The sequence below is a fragment of the Drosophila tropicalis genome, unplaced genomic scaffold, assembly GCF_018151085.1.
Source record: "Drosophila tropicalis isolate 14030-0801.00 unplaced genomic scaffold, ASM1815108v1 contig_878, whole genome shotgun sequence".
Classification (NCBI taxonomy): Eukaryota; Metazoa; Arthropoda; class Insecta; order Diptera; family Drosophilidae; genus Drosophila; species Drosophila tropicalis.
In genome coordinates this window covers 6,116,248-6,142,366 of record NW_027173374.1, presented here as the reverse complement: position 1 = coordinate 6,142,366, position 26,119 = coordinate 6,116,248, and the positions used below count along the sequence as shown (strand labels likewise).

The 26,119-nt window shown below is 36.0% G+C and overlaps 2 protein-coding genes and 1 pseudogene across 4 annotated transcripts in view; 2 read left to right on the top strand and 1 right to left on the bottom strand.

Annotated features, from left to right (window-relative positions):
- Nlg3 (Neuroligin 3) overlaps window positions 1-23,096 on the bottom strand; it is a 78,914-nt gene extending 55,818 nt beyond the window's left edge. For both annotated transcript variants that reach the window (XM_068299737.1, XM_068299736.1), the window contains exon 1: window positions 22,363-23,096. The gene's annotated coding sequence lies outside the window, so the exon portion shown is untranslated. The remainder of the gene's footprint in view (window positions 1-22,362) is intronic.
- The window catches only part of Nlg1 (Neuroligin 1), a 234,908-nt gene that overhangs the window by 142,940 nt on the left and 65,849 nt on the right, over window positions 1-26,119 (top strand). The window lies entirely within an intron of this gene.
- LOC137585829 (pancreatic triacylglycerol lipase-like) lies at window positions 7,398-11,784 on the top strand (annotated as a pseudogene).

The window sequence follows — 26,119 nt, the reverse complement described above, 5'->3', positions numbered from 1 at the left end:
CTTTATAGTCAAGTCGAATTGATTATTTCCGGTCTGAAAAAGTTAAGACTTATAGAAGGCAGAAAGATAGTTAAGAAAAGTATAAAGTTGTGTTGACATCTATTAAGATACGGTTTTTTTTTTCTTAAAGTTTTATTAACTTTTAACATTTCTTTCTGTGTTAGTTGTAGTTGAGTTCTAGTTTACTTAAACTTATGCTGTTAAAAATTTAATCAAATAAAATAAAATACATTTTGTATAAGAAAAAAAAAAGACAAGAAATATTTATTTTACCATTTTGCGATTCACCTTAAGTTGCCATCGTGCTCAATGCTTCCAATTTGCCTTTAAATGTGTCAAACTAAATTTGAAAAGCTGCTTAAAAACTTGAACTCGTATCTAAAGTTGTGCATCTGGAAAATATGATACCTTGGGTAAACACACATCTACATAGCAGACAAGTCAGTCAGGGCATTTAATGTGTGTGTGTGTGTGAAATGAAATCAGGCCAAGTGAGTAGAAGGTAAGACACAGAGAGTCGCATTAAGGTCCTTTGGGTGTACCGCAGACCTCAAATGCCTTACGAACCTCACATTTCATATGCAACTGTTCCATATACATATATGAATTCTTGTTGATTTTTCTTCTGGACTTGGTTGTCGAATAAATTATCTGGTAATGTCGAAGTTGAAAGTTTAAATATTTATGACACGAATATGTGTCTGTATGTGTGTGGGTGTAGAACAAATATAATAACTAATACTACTGTAAATATGTGTATGTGTGTAGATTAAATGACCAAATGGTCCACTCTAATTTGTCCTCTAGCTGGGGCTCAGGTAATTCTTAGAACGCCCTGTGCGTGCCTCACATGCAAATGACATTAGAAAAGGGCTACACATGTCTCTCGGGGCATGTCTCTGTGTCTTTAATTATGCTGCAAACTTGCCTCTCGATGATCTGCTCCAGTACAATTAGCAAAAGTTGCCGCAGGTGAAATTCTATTCCCTTTTACCTTTCAATATCTAGAAAAGTCTCCCGCCCCCCAACATTTCGTTTCTACCACAAAGTTGTACGCCTTTAGTCTATTGCTATCTCTATTTCTTCTCTTGTTTCGTATCTATATTTTCGCATCTTTCCTTTCTGCTTGACACATAATGAAACTTGATTTAGCTGACAGCAAAAAGTCACGTACAATGGTGCGTATTAGTAATCTTGTGTTAACTTTGTTAGCAAGCACTTGAGCATGTCGCAACGGAAAAAATAAACGTACATACACACATACTTTCTATCTATGTATGTACCTACATATATGGAGAAAAATTAAGCGAATGGCTAAAACAGACGCATAGATACATATACATATGCAAGATTGTGTGCAATCTAACTAGGTTACTTTTCTACAATAGTTTCATAAACTTGAATCCAGAGGCTAAATTAAATTTAACTTCATTAAACTAACATTTTGGAATTTAACTGCAGTAAATATAAATTATCCAGTCCATGAACAATGAATGAATATCCTGCAGTTAGATTATCTGTAAACTCTTGGAAATTTTGTGATAATGCCCAACAAAAGGAAAACGTTGTACATTGCAACTTAAATATTCAATTATTTTGACAGAGAGCGAGAGAAAGCAACACTTCAAGTAACCCAAAAAACCATAAATAATTAAATGTTTAGCCACAAAATGAAATATTACAAAGGTGAATCCCATATAAAGGCACACGCACACCGAGTCAATGGAATATTATGCAATCTAATGAAAAGGAATCTATACAAATTACAACAAAGCTGCACAAAATGTCCCAGGTGTATGCCACGTGTGTCCGACAAGAAGCTCTCCGAATGGCATGCGGAAGGAGTAAAAGTAGCAAGAAGAGTTGGGCTAACCACAAGCAGGCGGCGGCCTCATTAACCGCAACAGCAGCCAAGGCAACCTCAATGCATTATAAATTTAGCTGGTTCCTACATACATATATAAATACATTCATCTCACATATGCATACATATATAAGTGTATGTATGTACATATATGTAAATATGGTGTGTATGTGTTTGTGTATTTGCCTGTGCTTTCATTTATTCAATTATTCAATAATAATAAATGATTTTATGCATGTTATGGGAGAAACCAGAAGTGTCTGTATCTATAAGCATCTTAGGACCAAAGTGAGAAAGTGACTGCGGTTGGTGTGATGCACTAAGCAAAATAAACACACACTCATTTACACACACACACATACACCCAATCAATGTTGTTATAATTAATTCCATTTGTTTGTACATACATATATCCATCAATATTTTAGTACTTCGTAAGTAAGCATTTGCATTCAAAGTATGTATAATTTATGATTCATTTCAAAAACCAATTTAGAAATATCAAAGATATGCAATTGATATAGCAGCCAAAAACCAATTTAAATTACTCTAGTTATTTTTTGGAATAAACTAACATTTATGACTAACATAATTAGGAACCGAATTCACTAAATACTGTTCGATCTTTGACTCATGGCATTGTCTAACTCTTATGTAAACTATTCCTTAACAATTCTCTTTCTGGTCTTAGTTCTTTTCGCAGAGAAAAAATGTATATACAGAAATGCATAATAATTATATAATATATACAAATACACATAAAGCATATCAAACACTCATTCGGCAGATATAATAAGAGATAGAATTTTCTCAATAGGCAGCATAAAAGATAACCGCAACATCATCAGTTTGGAGTTAGAGCAGATGGCATGGCTCACTTAAGTGTTGTGGTTTTTGCATTATCTAAATGTGTTTTAGACAAAGAAAAGACTCTTTGGTCTAGTAATAATCTGCCTAAATGAATGCGAGTGGGTATGTGTTTGTGGGTGGATGAGTGCTTTTGGTAGAGAAAATGCCAAGGATGCATGAAAATGCATTTTGCAGTTTGATGATTGCTTGACTGATTTGCATTTCTGTGGCATAGCATGCTATTGGTTTGCATCGGCATCTCTGTGTGGTTTACGCACACATTTTGTGGTTAAACTCGACTTTTTATTAAATATTTGCCTTCTCTGTTACAGTAATGCAACCAGAGAAGAGAATTGTAGTTATTTATTGTTAATGAAAAGCAATTGAAATGTATTTTACCCAAAACGTTCACTCTTCACCAACTATCTAACTCTACTTTTCGGTGGGGAAAAATCACAGCGCAGGGCACTCAAAATTTACAGTCACATAAAGTCAGCGTTAAGTATGACAAAGTTTTGTACATTTTCAAACCAGAAAACTCAACAACGTAATAGCTGCGGTCAACGAGACGTATAATTAACGTTATGCCGGGGGTAGGAGGGAAGAGCGTAGAAGCGGGGATCTAGAAAGACAGGGAAAAAACGGACAGAAAACCGAGGCGAAAGTAGCAAAGAAAAACTAAAGTCAAAGTCAAACACACTTTAACGGCACTTGTCAACTGTTTTAAGTGGTTAAGGGTAAGACTGGGTTGGGTTGGGGTAAAAAAAGTGGTGGCGAGGTGGAAGTTGTTGGAAACATTTTCCCTCAAGTCAAACAGTTGCACTTTTCCTGTGGGCGTGTCTGTCATTGTGTTTATGTGGGTCTCTGTGAGTGTCTGTGCGTGTGAGAGGTTAAGTCATTAAGCGAATGCCTGTAACCGAAAAACGCCGCCAAAATTCATCGCAGCACATAAAACGCACCACAGCTTCTCCAGTTTCCACATGGTGCGAGAGAAAGAGATAGTGAGAGTGAGAGAGATGGAGTGTGATATCGTCTCATCACACTGTCACAGCTTTTTGTCTTAAATTGGCTAATAAAGTGCCATCTGGCTGAGTGTGTCCGCCATGGGGACTATCCGCAGGCTACGTGTGTGTGTGTGTGTGTGTGTGTGTCGAGCAAGTTGAAATGCTTGCGGCTTCATTAAGCGCTCATAACATAAACACATGAAAATGAAATGTTTGCTGTCATCTCAAATCATCCGCAGCACACTCTACACTTGAATGCTTTTCCCATCTCTCCCTCTCCACATCAAAAAGAAAAGCAAAATTTTCACCGAACAGTGTCCCTGTCATCAAGAAAACCTAATACTAAAACTATCAACAATATTTCTGAGCTTAGCTATGCAAATTTAAATGTTTTCATCAGTGAAAAAAATGTATGCTAAAAATTATGTTTGATTCTAAAATTATTGCTTTTGTTCCACTGTATTAGCGTACAGTGAACTTAAAAGCAGCCAGACACTTGGTAATTTACTCTCATTTCGCCATCGTTCATTCTCGGCATTTCTCTCTGTTAACCTCAGTTATGCGGAAAATGTCTCTAATAAAATATTCTCTCTCTCACTCTCTCTCTGTCTCTCTTTATGTCTGTGACAACAGCACCAAATTTTAATTAAAAATTATTTAGCAATTGACTAAAATGAAAGCGATATTTCATGGTAAAACTATTTTATGGCCACCCAAAAAAGCAATTAATCGTTATTATTAATCTTGGCGTCTGGCATAATTAAATCAATGATGGGCAAATCAATTTCTATCAAAATCAAACAAATATTTTTCGCTTTGTCAATGCTTTTTGCATTTGAAATTACCCAATTAGAATATATGTATGCAATTACATTAAATTTTGCCCCCTAAAAATAATTCAGTTATAATCGTATAAATAAATTAATGAAAAGTATTCACATAAAACCAAAGAGCTGCTCCTGCTTCGTAACCGTTTAATGGCTTTGCTTTGCGCTGAGTGGGAGGTTTCGTTTAGTTTCTGCTGGATTGCTAAGAAGTTAGTTGTTAGTTTGGTGGATACTAGGAGGGGGCAGAGAGGGGTTTTCAGATTCATTCATTCAAAACACATATAACTTTGTTGCGGTTTTAGTACTCAAGCGCCTGAATGAGTTGTATCATAAAATGTGACCCACTGTTTACTCGTTGGCTTTGTTTTATTGACTTTAGGGCTTTAAGGGAGCCTTCGTTCTTCTCCCGCCTTTCTCGGATGCTCCTACTACTGCTTGATGGTGGGTTGTGGATCAAGTATTGAAGGTTCCATGGAACATTCACAATGGCCTTTTTGGGTCCTGCCAAAGTTTTGTCCTCTATATTGCAAGCAAGTAGTGCGTAAAATTTCAATGCGATATGAAGAAGTTTGTGCAATAAATTTCTAAAATTATTGGCACACTCTGGTGGAGTTGAGGTTGCCTTGAAGTTTGGTTGGGTATGCCGCCTATGTACATAGATATATACATATATATCTATATAAAACCATACGGCCATGGCCCGCATTCTATACGCATTGACTGAGTTTTTAGGCTCAATATACAATAAATTTCATTTCTCTGTTTGTATCGCCAACGATAGTTATTTTTATTTTTATGACTTCATATTGCCGGAGTTTTTGAGTTATGTCTTTGTTATGTTATTAGGGCCAGACCATCTGTGTGTATGTTGTGTGTGTTGAGCATTTTATGGACAAATCATATGCGCCCTTTGGGGTATAAGGAAAAATCGCTAAGAAATTTAAAATTTTTCTTTTTTTTTATTATTTTTCAATGTTTTTAGAATAATATAAACGTAACAAAAATGCTGATTAAGTCAATAGCTTTAATCAAATTCATATAAAGTGGAAAATATATATTTTCCATATATTATTTGACAATGCAAAACTACAAATTTAATGCCAAAAAAATCATTAATGATACTTACAATAAAACACAGAAAATCCCAGCGCGTTTAAAAAAAGTAAAACGTATTATCCTGCAAATTAAAAAAGGAAGTGGCTAAAACAGAGAACAAAGGATACCAACCTGAGTGCACTACTTAAGGGATCAAGAACACAGACGAAAAATTTAGTAACAGAATTATAAAGCTTTTTCTATTCTGGAATTGGGTCTATACATACATATATCATACCAAAAACATTATAGAACCCTTAATTAAGCACCAAAAACATAGGTTAATATATGTTAATTTTTAATTGGAAATACTATCATTGAATAGCTCAAAATTCTTAGTAGTAAAAGTGAATACACATTCCATGAAAGAAAATCTAAATGAACCACTTGTGAATAGAAAAAAAATCTCTGGCCGTTGCTTTGACTGACAACAAGTTTTAACATCTTTGGCATAAACATTTTGTTTGTTTCGTTTTTTTTTTTTGTTCTAAAAGTTTTTTTTTTTTTTGTTCGCTGCAAACTTTTAATTATTTATTTCAATATTGGTCCAAGTCATTTCCAGTTTTCGATGGCCAACAGCTAAGTAGCCAAGCAACTGACTGTGTGTCTGTCTGTCCGTGAGTCGCTCCAACTGTTTGTCTGTTGCATCAGAAGTTTGGCAAACTCATTAACTCATTATCTATGGAAGAAGTTGACAAAACGTTTCAACAAACTTTTGCATCAAGGCGTCAGAGCAAATGGCATACGAGAGAACATTTTGCCATTCTCAATTAATTAGTTGTCCATTTGCATGACCCAGAAGCGATAGGTAGGTATGTGTGTTGTCTCTATGCGTGTGTGTGTGTGCAATCTGGCCTCAAACTGCAAGTTAATGAGAAAGTTGACTCACACCATGCAGACTCATGTGCTTATATAGGGGTCCGCCCGTATGAGATATCCTTTTAATCTCATTGATTGAATTTAATTGATGCTAATTGCTTGTACTGAAGTCTTGTGTTTGTTTTTTGTTTTCCCATTTTACCAATGGTTGTCGTACAGAAATTTAAAAAATTAAATCCTGAATGTGGATCAAACGAGAAAGCGCCCTTAAGTTGGCCATTCATTGTCGATCTGATGGCGGCTGTTATCGCATTTGCAAACGTGCAAGTGGCGGCAGCAGGGTCAACAGATTTTTTATTTTATTTTGCCTGGGCTTATAGATAAATTGGCTGAAAAACACACAGAGACACATACACACAAAACCAGCAAACAATATCCTCCACACAAACATATACAGTAGAAATTTCCTGTTACATTTTGTGTTTTATTTAATTTTTGGGTGAAAAACCCTTTGCAAATTCGTCCGCCCACGAAATTTATTTCATTTTTCTCGTTTTCGCAGATTTTGCCGTTTGTTTTTTTTTAGGATTTGTTATTGGAATTTTTTTTTGTTTTATTCAAATAACTGCGTGCAGCAAATTTATGTTGCCTCAATAACAATTTGAACGACAACAGCAACAACCACAACAACAACAACAACAGCAATGAAATAGCATGTTGAGTGTATTAAATTGCCATTTATTTGATTTTTGTTTTCGCTTTTGCACTGTTGTCGTCCTACTTTATATTTGGTCGCTTTCTGCCCGAGACTCTTTCGTCTTTCGTTCATTCTATAGCATATTTTTGGGCGCATTTAAATAATGTTTATATTTGTATGGCATGGATTTAGTATTGTTTTCTGATATCCGGTCTGAGGATTTTTATTTCATTTCTATGAGAATGAAGGGGGCAATACAGAGATTTAGGGCCGTTGTCATGGACTCCCTGCCAGCTATCGTAAGGATTTTGGGAGCGTGTCATGAGCAATCGATTGTCAAAAGGTTTTAGCATACTTTTCGCTACGAGCCAAACAGAAAGTACCAAGTCCCTTAGAACCATATATGACACGCAAGAAGAGAGAAACAAAAAATACTTAAGCCGACACAAGATGGCTGGGATTTAAGTTTGCTGAAAGGAAATTGAAAGTGTTTCAACAGAAAGTATTCATTATTTCATGAATAGAGTGTATACATATATATGTAAGTGTGTGTGTGTGTGTGTAAGAGTGTGTGAAATTATTGTACGTATAACTAAATTGCCACAGGCAGGCGGCATTGAATGAATTTTTTAGTGTATGTATATCAAGTGACATGAGACCAAGAGCAGCATGGAGCGGACAAACCACATGACCAACGTTGGCAATACCAACACCAGCAGCAATGTTAAAGCCAAGCCACATTCATGTCCATTGCTCATACTCCCATGACCCAGTGTGGTACCGGGTCCCACTCAATGGTTAGCACATGTAAAATGCCAAAAACTTTGAAAAGGAGCCAAAGCGATAGACATCAATTTGAAAAATGGAGCAAAAACAACAACAACAATATAAGGAGAAAACAAACAATGGCTGCCCACACACACTAGAACATGTTGAACAATCCTGAAACTCTCACACGCACATACACACAGAAACAAACAGGACCCACATGGACGTATACTTAACGTTAGTTTTGCTCGAAATTTGAACAGCATAAAATTTGACAGGCACAACAGACATATGAAATCGTCCTGGGTGGCCAAACCTGGGAGGAAGCGTGCAATAAAAAAAAAAAAAAGAGAGAAAAAACTCTTAGAGAAATAAGGTGGTGGTAAAAGGGAGCGGTGGAGCAGCATGTAGAAAGGACACTGCTCACACCTACGCTTCGTGTGCATGGGACGAAGCCATAACAAATGCTTAGCCATACGTCACTCATACGCCATGTAGAACGACAGGATATAGGATATAGCTGTGAGGGCGTGTCATGCGTACTCAAAATGAATGTCCTCTAGCAAATTGCCATGTACAGCCAGTCAACCAGCCAGCCAGTCCGCCAGGTATCCTCCTGGATGCTGTGCTGGCCCCTGCGCTCGAAAAGGTAAATTCAATAAAAACAAATTGATTGCTTTGAAGGATTTGCGTGCATGCTAAAAGGTAAAGTTAAAGGTAAACAGGTACCGATTCTCTTTCGCCCACCCCCTCTCGATTCAACTCTCCCTTTGCTTGTTTTATGCTAAGTGGCACATGAAAGATTGTCAGCGAGAAGGGCGACAAATAACCGCAGGCAGCCAACACGTATTCTTGATCCAATACCTGCAACTTGCGACGCCTACACACACATACTCAATTCTCTATCCTTGCCGCCTTTGGCAACACGTTATTGCTATTTCTAGTTAAGGATTTATTTTAGCTCATTTGACTGCGGTAACTGCCGTCTCTCTCCTAGTGCTTGACAACTTCATTTCGACCACGCCAGGCATCTTTCAAGCCTTATCTCTCGCAGCAGCAAGGCCAACACACACGCCACGCAAAACTCTTGGCCATAAAATCGGAAAGCCGACCGAAAACATCCTTTGCTGCTCATTTGATGTGCGCTCACGCATAATTCCATTGGACTTCGGACCTTTCTTTATTTTTGTTTTCCTGTTTTTTTTTTTTTTTTTTTTTTTTTTTTTTGGGATTTATGTTGAAGGCAAACTTCTGTTAATTTTGTGTTTTTCCTGTTGCCGAGGCATAAAACACATTAAAATCCTTTTTATGACCACCATAAAAGTCAAGTTGATTCCCAGAGTTTTCTTTTCTTTTGGCTTGCTTGGTCACGCCAAAATGTTTGACCCCTAAAAAACAAAACAAGAAAAAACTGTAAAGGATACGTAAAACTTATTCCCAAAAGTAAGCAAACCAAAAGAAAAGAAAAAAAGAAAACGGTGGGCAGAGTGCATTAAAAAGTCATGTGATTCAGACTGAATACCATTTCTCCCATCCAAAGATAATTCATTTAAATAAAATTTTTTGACAGTAATTGAATTGCACATCTTACTTGTCTCACTAATATTTTGTTGAAATGGCCAAATAGCTGGTTTTCTTTTTCCTGGAAGGACACGCATTTGAGGCGAACACAATAAATACAATTAAAGTGCTGCATACAAATAGGCGGTACCTGCTTTCATCCTGCGTAATTTCATTGCATTCAATTACAACATTGCAACAATAAAATCCTTGAACTTTTTACCTACTCCCCACCCTACGATATTCTTATTCCGTCCCTCTGTTTTCTTCTAAACCTCTTTGGTTGACCCACTTGAGAAATTGTTAGACGAGCCAGCAGCCCAGCACTTGAAAATGAGTCTCTAAGGAGCAGCAGCAGCAAGCACTATGTAGGCGAGGCAGAAGTCCTTGATGGTGTGTGCGCGCCATTTTATAATAATTGCAAAGGAGACCGCCCAAAAAAGAATTATATCCCCATGCATACATATATATATTTTGTATACGCGCGACCCTTAACAATAATATTTCAGACCAGCACCGAAAAAAAAACACACTGTGTGGCTTTTTGTATTCGTTAGCTAAAGAATTTTGCGGTTTGCTTTTTTAAAAAATTTGATAAATTGGGGTGTGGCCGCATACAAATGTCTGTAAGTGTGTGTGTGTATATGTTTTTGTGTTTAATTATCAAATGGAAGTAAATTAATTTATTTTTGTACTCTCACATTTTGGTGTATTCTTACAGCAACAACAAGGTTTAGTACAAAATATAATTTAGTTTTTGACCAAAACATCAAATTTTATAAACGGATAACGAAAATAATAAATATTGAAAACGAATGAGCGACATACAGTTCATAAAGTAAATATATTGTTTTCCCAACAATCACATAAAAAATGTCTCTAATTAAATGCAAATGTGAAAATATATTCACAAAATGTATTTAATTTGAGTATAAATAACGAAACTGTATTTATTCATATGCCAAATTTTCATTTAAGAACAAAGTGAATTATTTATCGAAACACAAACAAGTAAAGCTACCTAGATTGGAACTGAATGGAATATATAGCCATTTTGATGGCATACATAATTCTTGATAAAATGCAACTTAAAGATTGGCTGAATATGAATTCATAGAATTCCGAATTAAACACAATTGCCATTTAGCAAATTCATAACGTAAACTTATTTTATTTACAAAAGTCTTAAATTTATAAAGAAAACATACGGCCGGTGAGGTAACAGTTAAAAATTACAAGTGTTTTTCCACAACGTGTGGGGCTGTATGTGATTTGGAAAAGCGGTACATGTGATTTGGAAACCATATTTTCAAGTGATGCAGTTTTATATTGCCCTTGGGCTATAAAAATAAATTCGTCAATACATTTTGTCATTGCAATATGAACGTTCATCTGGTTTTTGCTCCTCTACTGGTAGTGGTGGCAGGTGAGTTTCTATAAAAATGGTTAAGTCTCCATAGGATATGGCGTGAACACGTCTACTTGCAGTCAGTGCCATGGCCATTAAGGGGGTGCAAATCCACGGAGAGAACGGCTGGCACATACCTGGCTCCAAGTGGATGGAAATGGAAGATTGGGAGAAACTGCTAGCAAATGGTGATCCAATCAGCACCAATATTGTGAACTTCTACCTGCATACCAAGTCCAATCCTACAGACGGCAAAGAAATCATGTCAAAGGCATCATCCATTGACGACTCGCACTTTAACAAGGATCACGGAACTCGTTTTGTCATTCACGGATGGACTGATAGTCACACCGATTACACGAACACTGAAATCACCAAGGCCTGGTTGTCCAAGGGCGACTATTACATTATCAATGCCGATTGGGCTCGTGCTCGCTCTGTGGATTATGCTTCTTCAGTTTTGGCTGTTCCCGGTGCTGGTGCCAAGGTCGGTACTGCTCTTCCTCTGTTCACCTATGACAAACCCGCCAAGCGTCTTAACAGTGGTGATGCGTGATATGTGGAGTCTATTCAGACTAACGGAGGCGGACTCGGATTCCTGAAGCCTATTGGCAAGGGTGCCTTCTACCCCAATGGTGGTAAGAAACAGCCAGGTTGCGATCCCGCCAGTGCCTGCTCCCACACCCGCTCTGTGACATACTACGCCGAAGCCGTTACCAAGGACAATTTCGGTACCATAAAGTGCGGCGACTATGAGGAAGCCGTTGCCAATCAGTGTGGCAGCACCTACAGCAGATGTTCGCATGGTAGCTGTCACCAATACCTCCATGGTTGAAGGTTATTACTATGTCCCTGTAAACAGCAAGGCACCCATCGGTATGATACACTACTAACACACATACAGATATTCTAGTTCGTTTTTCAAGTCGATCCATTAATGCGTCTTTTAAGCCAGCTTAGAATAATTTCATTGTCTATCATTTCGCACGCATGTGTTTTGAAATCTTTTTATTTTATGAATATTTAACACATTTTTTCTAAGTTTATTTTCACCCTTCAACAAATAAACTGTATAAAGTTAAGCCTAACACGTGCCAGCAGACACACTCGTGTAGACATAAAAAAAAAAGAAATGTTGGGCATTTTCACTTTTCCGCACATTCCACTTTTTGCTATGCCCATGCCCAAGGTCCCAAGCTGACGACCAGGCAACTCAATCAACAAAACGTTGGACTGACCCACATATAACGAGAAATTTGCCAACATCAAATAGTTAAAAGAACATCATCAGCAAGAGCAGCAGCAGCAGCTACAACATCAACAACAAATATAAATAAACTGAAATCAGAGAGGGAAAAATATATACAAATATATGTGTGTATATGTACTTGGGTATAATTCAAGCTTATCACTCCGGTTCCAGACCATTGCGTATTAAAAACATTTTTGTTACGCCAATAAAAAGTCGGAAAAAATTTTGCATAATGCCCAGGCCATAAAAAAGGAAACAAGGTTCCTTCTAGCTTGTTGTTGTTGTTGTTGCTGCTGTTGACATTTCCACTTTTAAGAGGAAAACTAGGCAATGGGGTTACTCTGTCCCTTTCTTCCTCTCTTTCTTTCTCATTCTTTCTTTTTCATGCTGCTTCAGTTAGAGGCATTTTTGTTTATAATTTTTGCCTATTTATGTTGGACCAAGCTAAAAGCCGCTTCATTTTTTATTGCCCAGACAGACAAAGTGGGTGAGCCTGGGCACACTCCTCTAAGCCGCATTTAGAAAGAGAGAACACCAAGAACAGAGGCAGAAAATGGATGAAGGAGGAAGGATATGGATGTAGTAGTAAATGAGAGATGGAGCGGCTAAGGGCAAACTTTTCCTGACGCCTGATGTTTCAAATGTCCCTCCGAGCGACCATTCTGCTAGATGGAAAAATGCCTGGCAAAAACTATGTATATTGTTTGTCATTAACAAGGTCGGCAGCGAATAGAAAAAAAATAAAACAGTGGCAAAAACTGACAAAAAAGAAAGCGAAGAAAAAGAGAGCACAAAACTTGCTTTGATGAAAGAAAGCTGTTACACGACAACGACCACGAGTGGGGAAAAGTGTTGAAAGCGACCAAAAAGGATTGCAGGACGAAGAGGCTGCCTCTCTGACATTAATTTTGTTTTCATAACTCAGTTCAGCAGTTACAGTCCTTGTCCCCCCCTTTTTTTTTGCGACCCCGTCCAAATGAAGACATTTTGTTGCTTTCTGCCAGTTGTGTTGACTGAATGAATGTACTATTTTCTCACCCTCTGCCTCTCTTTTTAGCTAAAAGCGTGAGCTTGATTGACACACAGTCTGCCTCTTGCCTGGCTTTGTTTTTTACCAAACTGACCGTGACATGAAGCAAAAAAACAACGACAGAGAAGAAAAATAAGGGAAAAAAAACAACAACCAGAAATTAGCACAGTTTCGTTGGGTTTGTTTGCTCTGCCATGTGTTGCTCTTGATGCATATTTGACAATGAACATCAGCTGTCTGTCAACTGGGTTACTTATAGTTTGATGAGATGACATTTAGAGGCAAGGCCGCAAAAAACAACATATTAAAGACAGTAAAAGAAGAGTAAACAAAATACATTTTAAAGAATATTTTGCAGGAAAAAATATTAACTGCATTAACCCACAGCATTCAATTCCTTTACAGATGTGAAAGGCAACTGCTGCATAAGTTTGTTAAATATGAATTCATACTCTATTCTTACACTTTCACGCATACAACCGCACAGATATAGGTATATATGTACATTTACGTATAGGACATATTACAACCGCAACCTATTCAAACACATGCTCGCATTACATTTCATTTATTTATAGCTCGCATTTTAACACTTCAACGCTCGCCAAAATCTGAACAAAAGGCGAACCAAGAAAAAAAAATACCAAAAAAATGAGAGAAATGAAAAAAGAAAGAAAAACCACTCGCACACATATACATACATACATACACATACACACAATAGCTGAATGAATCCAACCAACCAGCCAGTATTCACATTCACTGGGCCGAGTTTGTTTGGAGATCCGTTTTTGTGTATTGTTTGGTTATTTGCATAAAAATCACGCATACGAGTTGTTCGCGTTGTCGCTGAGTTGAGTTGAACAGAACGAAACAGAACAGAGGCTGGCTTTAAATTGTTCAAGGTTAGGCTCCCAAAAGGCTGCGCAAAAGTTTTCCTCTCATCTCTTTTATATCTGAGTAATTATGGAAATTCATATGCAACTGTGTGCAGGATGTAAAAGGATGTGATGTGATGATGATGATGATTGTGCTGATAGAAAAATGCGGCGGGGTGAGACAACGTTGGCACAAATCATTTCCACACAAATATATGAGTTCGCCTCTCCTCTTCTCACTTCTTTCTAGGCCATATAGCTTCCAGTTCTCAATGTCATGAAATGATGAGGATGCAATGCAACTGCCACAAATAAAAAAAAAAAAAAAAAAAGTTTCATTTCCCTTTTTGTTTGTTATTATTGTTTTATGCTTTTTACTCGTGTGCATTCACATTGTTTGGCATTACACAAATGGGCATTAATAGTGATCGTTGTTTTTGTTGTTGTTGCAGCTGCAGTTCCAGTTGCACTGCATCAGTTTATAATGCTCCCTTTTTGGCATTGTGGGCAAAACTCTGCTTGGGGTTTATTTTCAATTAATCAAGCCGATTGAATGGATTTGTTGGCTATCCAACCACCCGCACTTGAATGTGAACAAAAATGAACAAACCAATGAATAATGAATCGAATGTTGAAATATTTTCCAAACAAATATGGTTAAATATTGGCCAACAGACTGAGAGACTGGGTAAGAATCAGACGGTGGGCGAGTCAAAAGAGAGGAATATTAATTGCCAAACGTATTGGCCATATTTCTTTTCTTTTTCTTATTTTGTTTCTGGCTGACTGGCTGCCTGGCGGCTGGCTGTCATCGCCTGCCTTTGTCTTATAATAAACCAAAACGAAAAATCCCAGACATGGGCAGATGGTGAGGGGGGGCCACATAGTTATAATATTGACAGGGGAAACATAATAAACATAAATCAAGTGTTGGCATTGTACCGGAAGTTACCGTGCCTTTGCCATAGTCGTCGACCTCCACTTTCTTTCTTTCTTTCTTGCCTGCCTGGCTGACTGGTTACCATGGCCAACTAACGTCATTTATCTTGGGCTACACAATTTTTTTTTTTTTTGCCATCGCCTTTGGTTTGCTACACATGCATATCATACTCGTCATCGCTTTTATTATCACCACCAAGGAGCTACAGACGGCAGGGCATAGTTGCTTGATGGCCAAAAGAAACGAGTAAAGAATAAACGCAATTGGTATGGGAGTTGGCACAAGAGTGCCATGTTGCCACAACGAATATGGGCGTGTCCATCATGTGCGTCATGTGTTTCAGTCATTTTGACTGATTTTATAGCTTACTCGTTGCCAAGTTAATAGATTTTCCCGTTCGACATTCCTCTGCATATTACATAATCACCGAGACTAATTAAAATTATTTGCATTAACTTTTTCAGTGTTGTTTTCTTCAATGGTAGCGAGCAAATATTTCATATTTCATATACAAATGGCAACTTTATTAAATGCTTAAACTATTTATAAGAGTTGACTTTAAGGATATTCTTCTTTTTTTTTAAGGCTTGGTTTCTGTTTTAAGTAATCTGTCTCTTAAAAAGTTAAGCAACTAGGATTTTTTCATACTTTTTAAATTTTTTAAGTTTATTTTCACCCTTGAATTTCAAGCTGTTTGTCTTACTCTTTACGAAACGACTGCGATTCGATTTAATCAATTGTGTGTGTGGCATTTTATTAAATCATTCGAGGGTAAATTTGAGGCTTTTAACTGTTTGGCAATATGAACCCAATACATAGCTACCATGGCTACCATTTTTGCCTTTGGCCATGTTTAACGGCCGTGGTGAAGGCGACAATAAATTTCATTGCGGTTGCAATTAAATGAACAATTCTTTTGGGCCCATCTGCCCTTCGCTTTTTTGCAACAAATTAAAAGAGAAAGAGTCTGTGTTAATTTTTTGTTTTCTCTCTGTGTAAATGTTAACGAATGCGTTGGGTTTCTGCTTTTTCAATTATATAATTATAAGCAATATTGATTTAAATGTGACAAGCGAAAGAAAAATTTATATGCATATGCCCCATATGGCTCGCATTGGGGCCATGGATTTGATAAGTTTTAAATTTCTGACAAGTTGTTAGGGGACTTGGAGGCGTTGCGAGCCTCTTGACGCTCGTAAAGCGCATGGAAAAGCTGCGTGTCATACATATTTGGCAAAGACACCGAAGGACCACCAGAAGGACCATAAAATATATCAATGCCGAGAGCAGTCGTCGTGTCAGTTACAATTTTTAAGCAAACGCCGCTTGGCAATACAATAAAAGACAAGAGACAATTAAAGCGAAGCAATGACTTGCTGCTGCTGGTAGGTAAAGGTTAACTTATTAGATACGAAAGTATCTGAGGCAGAGCAGCCATAGCACATGCCTTAGATACCAAAAAAAAAAAAAACCCCAAACGGAGTGTCACTTTGAGACAATGTGACACTTGTCTGAGAGACAGCACAAAACACCGCCACGCTTGTGCGCCCTTGCGCTCCATTATAAGTTGTTGTCTTTGTTTTTGATGAATTTTTGAAGAATTTTAATTTTGAAATGCCTAAAAGCAATGTTATGTGTCGACCTTATCGAGAGGATGCGCCATATTTCATTGCGGTTTTGTTAACTAAGTGACATAAGGACGAGTTAATATCAAACGACGCAGACAGACCAAACACACACACCGAGTAGGAGAGGCTGGTGCAGAAAAATGTTTATTAAAATTGTGTCTAAAACAGCAGGCAACTTTTGTATGTTCATATAAACATATTTACATATGTACATAATTCATGTCATTTATTCGCACATATGTACGTACATACATACGATGCCCATTATAAATGTGTGCAAACTGATTTCTTACTCATTACGCATTAAAGAAAACTTTTCATGTTAAATGCGGTTAAGAAGAAAGACGCAATGAATCTGGATAGTTCATTAATTAGGCAAATAGTGTCGGCATTATACGTTTACACATGCTTAGATTTTAAATATTCATTTCAATTCAATATTTTTACCAACCATTCAACTGAGTTTTAATTGAACGTACTAAAATATTAGCTAGCTGTATGAATATTTCCATATTTCTGAATATCAGTTATTATAAATAAGTTAAAATCAATGTGAAAATCAGCTAAGTTTCTTTTGATATAATTATTTTTATTAATTTTCTAATACCAATCGAATCTTTTTCGAATTCCCTGACAAATGACAAACTTTCAAAGTCAAGTGAAGATATTGCTTAACGAGCTTAAGCTCGATTGATGATTAATCATATCCCAGGGCCCTCGATCTAATATCCTATAGATACTCAAATTCATATGTATGATCCTTTAAAAATCACATTCAAAACATGGGCATCATTTGTGCGTCGCACAGAAAAAGTATTGCGGAAAAGTTTCACGGTTTTATTTTAAAAACGTTTTAACTACCAAAAAAAAAAAAAAAAAAAATAAAATAAACTGAGGGAACAAAAACATTTCAACATGCTTAATTAATTTCCAATTGTGTCAATCCCCAAAAAAAAATATCAATTTTTATGACTTCAGCTTACTTTGGTTTTTCTGCTATTTCAGAATCACAGCGCTCTGTGTAATAATTTTTGCCTTAACTGCAAAACAACTTTTCCTTTTATACATTTTTGTTGTTTTCATTTTCCTTTTTGTTTTATTCTTTTTTTTTTTTGGTTGGGTAACAGGACCCGGAGAATAAACAATTAATTGATGTCCAGAATGTGGGAAAGAGAGAGGACTCTAGATGGGTGAGAGGTAACTGCTGCATCAGCATTCATTTCCATTATGAATGTCAACAAGAAGAGGCCAAAGGAGTAAGAGCATTGGGGTGGGAGAGCGTACCAAACAGTTAGCCATTTGCCCATGTGCAATATGAACGAATTTAATTATTGTTCATGTGCTGAAATATGAGCAAATTTATTTATAGCCAAGTATGAGTAAAGGAAAAAAAAAAGGCACGAAGGCAAAAGCCAGGCATGAACACAAGTTGCCTTGCTCTTGCTGTCATTGCTCTTCGTTTGCTTGTTTTTTTTTTTTTTTAAACCATTTTGCTGTTGCATAAATGAATCGTGATAGTGAGAGAGAGAGAGCGACAAGCCACTTTTTTATTGAACATTGTCGTTACCTGGCCGTTCCGCCTGTGCCATCCTCCCATGGGGCGCATGTGAGTTATGGTGAGCATGGGTGGCGTATGATTAATATTCAATTACATGGCACATTTTACCTCTTCAACTGCAAAACAACAATAGAGAGCGTCAACTTTGTATATATGCATGCAACAAGGGACAGACACGCCCACTCTTGTTTTGTTCCGAAAAGTAGACTATTGTATTCATGCCAGCCTTGGAAAGTTTGCTAATTGCCCTCATCATCATTATTACTAAAACAAAAACCAACAACAACATTATGACGAACGAATCACTCGCTATTCGAGAAACAATAAAATTAATGCCCCAGGTAAGAGAGAAAGCGGATAGAAGGGAAGACTAGACTGTGAAAGAGCGAGGGCGATTCAATTTCATCAAATTTTCAGTTTTTTGCTCTTGTTAAACAAACTTACGCTGTTTGTTGCTATTGTTTCTGCCTGTGTGCCTACATTTTGATTTAATTATGACCATGTTGGAAGTTTCTATTGTTTTTTTTTTTCTGCTGTTTTTCTTGCTGGCACGCAAGAAAATATTGTTGTAAATACGACCTTTGAGGCGTATGCTTGTAATTATGAAAATTGGAAGAAAATCGTTGAGAGAAAACTCAAGTATGGGTAAAATCGATTATGTGCCTGACTACATAAACTTGTGCTAATTACACATAATTATTTTGTTACAAGTTAACCTGTTCTATTTGACAAACAAATGTCGTAGGTTTTGATTCGTTTCAAATACTATATCTTAGCCAAGTCAAGTCAACTGTTCAAAGACTGTTTGCATCATCAGGTTAAATAATTTGAACGAATTTTACCATCATCAAATCTTAACTATTTGCTTAGTAAAGTTTTAGTTATAACTTTCCATTGCGTGTGGTTAGCACATATAATTCTTTTGCCATTTTGACAAGGGCAATATTTCTGATTTATGACTTTCATTATTTTATGTTTAGCTGCACGTACATTGTGGCATATTTTACTCCTATTACGACTACTTCTACTACTATTCGTACTATATATATTTGATTCCCAATTGCAATTGCCATCTAACATTTAGTTTTAGTAACCGCAAACCTTCAAGTAATTTCCCGTCTTATCGGCCACAGTTTATGGCGCATTTGTAATGCATAGGGCGAAATAGTATGAAGCAAAGGCTGAAGGCTGAAACCTATTATATTAAAAAAAAAAAAAATTTGGTAACTTCAGAATTAAAGAAGAGTTTTGTGTGTATAGAAACTAAACAGAGAGTCTTTTCGAACTTAAAATGTTAGTTAAAGTCGCTATTAAAGTAAAATAAAGTGCTTTTTAAACATATTTATCAGCATTTAGCCTTTCCTGTTTGTTTTTTGTTGTTTTTTTTTAAGTATTTATTTACTTATTTGTGCAAATGTTCTTTTAATTTGCCTTGAAGCTTATATAAACAGTTGACCTTTCAGTTGAGTAAAGCGTTTAAACCAACTTTGAATTGGTTTTAGTTTGGTTTTGTTATCTGTTTTTTTTTTTTTTTTTTTTTTGCCACATCGGCATTAAAAATTAATTGCTATTATATGAAAACCTTTGTTTGTTTTTCTGTGTGTTTTATATATTTAATCGAGGGCCAGATCAACGATTTGTTTTTGGGTCTTTGCATAAAAAATGCAATACGTTCGTATGCAGAAAAATTAATTAATCATGGCAGGGCATTCGCTATTTAATGTAATACATACATATATGCGTATGTATATAATTTTAACAATACGTTGGGGGACGAAAAAATTTAATTTTTGCAAAAATCTCCTTCACAGAACTCAGTTTTTAATTTATGTTTGCTTAACGTATTAATTTTATGTTATTTTTTTCTGTTGTAATTTATAACTTTATAGTTATGTGTCTGCCTGAATAATAATTACAATTAATTCATTTTGCTTCAGTCCATTTTCAATTTGCCAAGAGTTGATTCAATTGATTCATGGACATTTCATTTACCCATCTGCCACACATGGCGTATGCTTAATGAGTGACAAACCAAATTCAGGACGACACCCGAAACCGATGTAAGCGTTTATTAATTTATGCATTTAACTGACGCCTGATTACACAAACTCACACAAATACATACATACATACATACACACACATGTGTCCTCCCTCAGTCTTTACCATGGATACGACTTAGTCAGACCAAAAATTGCATATTAATTGCTCATTAATTGTTGATTAGCTTTCAAGTGGCGTCAATGCTAGCTTTTTGTGTCCTCAATCTTTTCTACCACTCTCTCCATCCCTGCTCGGATTTAGTTCCTACGGATGCCAGCAGGAACTAACTAATCTGCAGTATTAAGTATTGCTTGCCAATCTGAGTTATGGCCCAAGCTTTTGGTATTAGTGCGACAAAATGTTGTAATCAATCAAACGGCAACCGAAAATAATAGGAAAAACAAAAGGAAATCTTCGCCGCGGGGCCTGTGTGTTTTCTGTGCAAATTCCGAAATACTTACAACAATTAAGGCATTATTAATCACAGCAACTAAGCAAAGGGACTACGGCTTGAAGTGAGCACTTCCGGCAATTTCCACCAAATACTTAATTACATTGGTTGGTCATTGCCCTTAAAGAATTTCGTTTCGTGAACTTCGACCCAGTGCTAATGTGTGCATATTAATTCTAAACACAAATAAATATTCAATTAAACATGCGAGTCCAGCGAACAACACTCACTCTCATCTCCAGGGACAAGTACATAGCTATTGTCCTGTACTCATGGTGATAATTTTCAGCTTTGATTTAATGTAATTAATTTATTCTGGCTTGTTTCCTTGTTAGGAGTGTATAACTTCTCTACGGCGCAACTTAAAGGAAATATATTTAATATAGGATGTAATAATCATCTTGTAGATTTCTCTTTAAACAAAGGCAATGACACTCTTTCTCTATCATTTCCATTTTGAGTAGGCAACTTTTTGAAATAATAAAATTTGATTTAATAACTTTGGAACACGAAAATCCAGTTCGAGTGAACGAGTGGGCTGCTGATTAACTTGAATTTAGTCGCACTTTAAGCAATACTACTCTATTGTTTTTTCTTTCTTTTATTATTGATTAATCATTGTTTTATGTATGTTCTTTCGATTTATGGCAAACGGGCAAATTTTATTCGGCTAAAAACCGCGATGCTCACCGGAATACAAAATATTCAAACCTATTTAGTAAAAGGGAAAAAATTTTCCCATAATAATATTTTTTCAATTAGTCATAATATCTTAACCAAGCTAAAAATATTCCAAACCGACTAGAGATGTTTGACAACTTTTTATTTCATTTTTAGATCCAATTCAATTCAAAAGATTTCTAATAAATTTAATGTTTTGTGGGTTCTAAAAATAAAACTTAACTATTTTCGAATCGAATTTAATTGGCTGATAATAACTTCATTTTAAATATAATCTTTCTTTCAACGCATTGAAATAAAAATCGAATAGCATTATAACTAGAGCCATTCAATTCAATTATTATAGGATTATACAATTAGATATATGCGGAAACTTAATAACAAATGCTGTAAAATCTAATTCACTGATCTATAAATTTCATCTTGATTTTAGCATTTCTCTTTTGTCTTAATGTTGTATCAATAATAAATATGCAATTGCATTCAGACGCTAATCTGTGTATATCAACTGACTCACACTGACTAAAAAATGACGACATTTGTACATACATATACATACATAAATGCCATAAACAAAATCCCATGTCAACAAGCTCAATCAGCCGTAAATAACGCGGAGAGAGAGAGAGAGAGAGAGAGAGAGACACAAAGGCAGTTTAACGGAGAAAAACAAAAAGAAAATCCACTCAATGAATTGAATTCAAATGATTGGCATGGAGTTCATTGTGAGGTCAGATTACAATCCGATTAATGCACTAATTGCACAGTTCATGTCAATGATGAGTGATAAAAAGGATAATGGGGAATATGTGAGCATCGAGAATATTGCCAATTGGCCAACTAATTTCTGGTTTCTAAACAACCGATCCAATCCAATCTTGCAGTCGTCAGAGCCAACAAACCCGAATACATCTGATGGGTTGATTGTTCAATCAGAACATTTTATTTTGCTTCGCAATTCATGTGACAAAGTTGCGTAAAATGAAGCATCTAAACTAAATATTAATTACCTTATTTTAGCAATGATCCTTGACTTGTGATTGTAGTGTTTGATTTGCTTTAAGCACTCTGCTTAAATTGAAGCCGCGTTTTCTTTTTTCTTGCCTTTTAATTTTGTTGCTATTTACTTTTATTTTTTTTTTTTTTTTGGGTTATTCTTATGTTGGCTGGGACGCTGTGGCGCCTGTGACGTATGCCACACACCACACACACAGACACAATGGAACACTTTTATACAGAAGACAAACACGCACACACACACGTACACGCACACACAGCCACTGAATCACATACTCGTACACTTGGCCAACGAGGACACACTTAAACTTGGCTGCTGTTTGCTGATTTCCGGTAGCGGCTTTTCTTTCTTTTCCTTTTCTCTATTCTTACTTTTTTCGTTGTTTCGTTTTTTTCTGCTTTGGCGGTTTGCTTCTGTTTTAGTGTGTGTTTCGGTAGGTCAGATTTGATATATATTTATATATTTTTGTTGGGCGTTTTTTCTGCGTTGCTTTATGTCAATGCAACAATTTCATTCCACACTTGGCCACAAACACGCCTTTCTGCCACTCACATGGACACACACACTCACACACACGCAGTTACACACACTTGCATGCCCGAGCAAGGTGCCTTGTGGAAAGGGGCTGGGGCGGGACACAGTTTTAATTGGTGAAAAAACGCGACGCTTTCGTTTCTCGTCTTGGCCACGGTCAAAATTGGCGACCGTTTAGCGTAACCAAACAACACAAATATCGAACGTGAACTGACATGGAAATTCGCCACTTCAGGCAGCCAAATTCAGGCTCAGGCCAACATCCATTCGTTTAGATTTAGTAGGTTCGTGTGGCAGCTTCGTGACGAAGTTTTTGTTTTCCACAACCCAGTGGCGCCAATTGATAGTTTTTGGCAATAAATGTCATCGGGGAAATGACGCATGCCCATTGCCCATTGCCTCAAATAGAGAGAGAAATAGGAGAAATGTTTCCCTTTATTTAGGAGGAGAAAATATAAATGGAAGACAAGGCAAGACATATCATGTTAAGATAGGTAATTTCAAGTGCCCTTCGATACATTTATTCGAAAAATTGTGGCTGACTTGTTGCTAAAAGACTTCGAACTTTGAAGTTGGAGCTGATTTTCTATCAGGCTATGCCAAATTACTGTGGAATAAGATAAGTACATATATAATGTACTTGGGTTTTTCCTCTGAAACTTGAAGACTAAAAGATTGAAATAAAGTTGACCGTTATACCCTAGCGTTTTCGATCGATTGAGAATTACCGTTTAAACTAAACTCTTGTCTTTGTAAGTCTGCAGAGTGTAAAAAAGTATTTCTAAAAATATCCTAAAAATATCTTAAATTTGGTAATACAAGCGACCAATACTTAAAGCAGACAGGGAGGAGCATTTGTTATAATCAATTTTGTTTGTTTATAAACTGAAGTTACAAATTTAAATAAAAGTTAACCTAATTGAAAACAAGACAGAGCAACTACATCAATTCATTTAAATATCAACTGAACATTCAGCATCAATTTATTACCAAGAGTCTCAGCTCTGTTCAATATATTCAAACTACTTTTATTTAAAAAAGGGAAAATATACGAAAAGGGAAAGAAGTAGAATAAAACAACTCCTTGAAGTTTTAAATTATCTTAAATATTAAAAAGACTTTGGTTTAGAACAGGAAATAGAGATAAAGCAAATAGAATTGTCGGATATTATGTTATATATTTATGCTTATATGTATATCTTTTTGTTGTTCCAAAGTTTTAATTAATTGAAAACAAAAAAAGAAATATTACTATTTAAATGGTTTCTTTTACTTCAAAACATATTTTTGAAACTAAAAACTTAATTATAAAATCAATTTACTTATAAAGATGAACCACATTCGACTTAAAACAAGAATTTATACGAATAGTTTTTTTGTGCAAATCTGTAATGAGGGAAATATTTTGGTATAAATGTTGGAAAAGGGAATTTTTTATTGTATCTAATAGCAAGTTTCAGTTTGTTTACTATTAGAAAGTTTGCAAATTCAAATTGGTTCAGACACCAGGAAAATATTTTTGAATTGAAAAACTTTACGAAGTTTTAAAAATGTTCTAAAAGTTTCCATAAATTTTTTTCATTTCAAATTTTCTTGCCATTGCTCTAAAAGCATTTTTTGGTACTAGACTGTTTTCCACAAGCTTTTAGGAGATACAAAGCTTTTGCTCCTTAAGTACACTTTTCATGAGCTTTACGTAAGGAAATTGTAAACTTAAAATTTGTGTTTGGAAATATGATAAATTCTCTACAGATTTGTTATTAATACATAAATTAAACGACAGGGGCGTTTTTTTTTTTTTTTTTATTTGGTTTAATCGTTCAAATTTAATTTTAAATTTTCATTTACAAAGTATTATGCGAAAATTTCTTTGTACTAGGAGTTTAGACAATGAGCATGGCACTTTAAATATGTCCGGCATTTATGTGGTTGCAGCAAATTTTGCGTTTAAACGCATTTGTGTTCACTTCTATCCTTTATGTTTTCTGTCTCTCTTTTTGTATTCGAGTTTTGCCAACAATGCAAAAGGAAAGCTAGTAACTTACCTGCAGCTAAAAGCATTGCATAATTCAATTTCATAATTTTTTGCTCTCAACAGTTTTCCTCTCGAAGGCATTGGCCCACTAACCCAATCGAGGTCAATGGCCAAAAACAATAAAAGAAAGTGGCCCACAGGCATTTGTTGAAAATTCTAGTTGTGATTTGATGCATTTGTGTGTGTGTGTGTGAGAAAGAGAGTCCGTAAATGTGTGTTAGTGAGTCTGTGAATGGCTGCTGACCTTATAAATCATAATTTCCAGCAAATAAATCCTTCACGGACAATTTAACCTCAACAGTTACAGAGAGCCAAAAACTGCAACACAGTTGTCTGCAACAGATTCCGATTTTGATTTTTATTCTTTAGACTTTTATTTTTTGGAGTGTTGGCTGAAGATACGGTTTCCCAGGAAGTCTGGTACGACTTTCTTGTCTACTTTTCCTTTGTCTGCTGTAGAGAGGACAATAAAAAGACTAGGCCAAAGTGCGGGCAGTATGTATACAATCATGATTGTTAAATATAATGGTGATAAAAAAAACTTTTCCAAATAAATTCCCTAGTTTTGTGGGCTGAACGATTATAATTAAAGTTTTAATTTCCTAAAGCTTTATAGCATGTCAAAAACCATTTGTTTCTCATAGCCTGACTCATAAGTATATACTTTTGCTTATATAGGTTGACTGGCTTTCCCTTGGCCAGGCAAGGCTTTATCCCCTTTCCAAACAATTGATTGAATTTCATTGTTAATAAATCTGCCAGTTAATTCATGCCCCTCAATTTTTGTGCTCAACTTGATTGAAACTCCCGAAAAAAAAAATCAAAAAACTCAATTTTTCCATGCAGTTTTCCACGAATTTCGTTGATTGCAATGGAGCATGGAGAGGTGGGTAGCAGCACGATACCACAACACAAGGCTAAATCAATCACTTAACTATTTTTCATGCACTTTTCAGTGCAATTTATTTAACTGAAAAAAAAACCAGAGGGCCGGGGCTAACTTCGACCGCGTCAAAGTTTGTATACCCTTGCAACTTTTTTGGTAACTCTATCCTTACCTCTTAGCCATCAATGTGGAAGAACGTTTTATCTAAAAAGGCTTAAGCTTGAGAAAGAAAGGCCTACAATCATAGGAAATAACGAAGATATTGATCAAAGTCACTGTTTTCCACCGATCGTT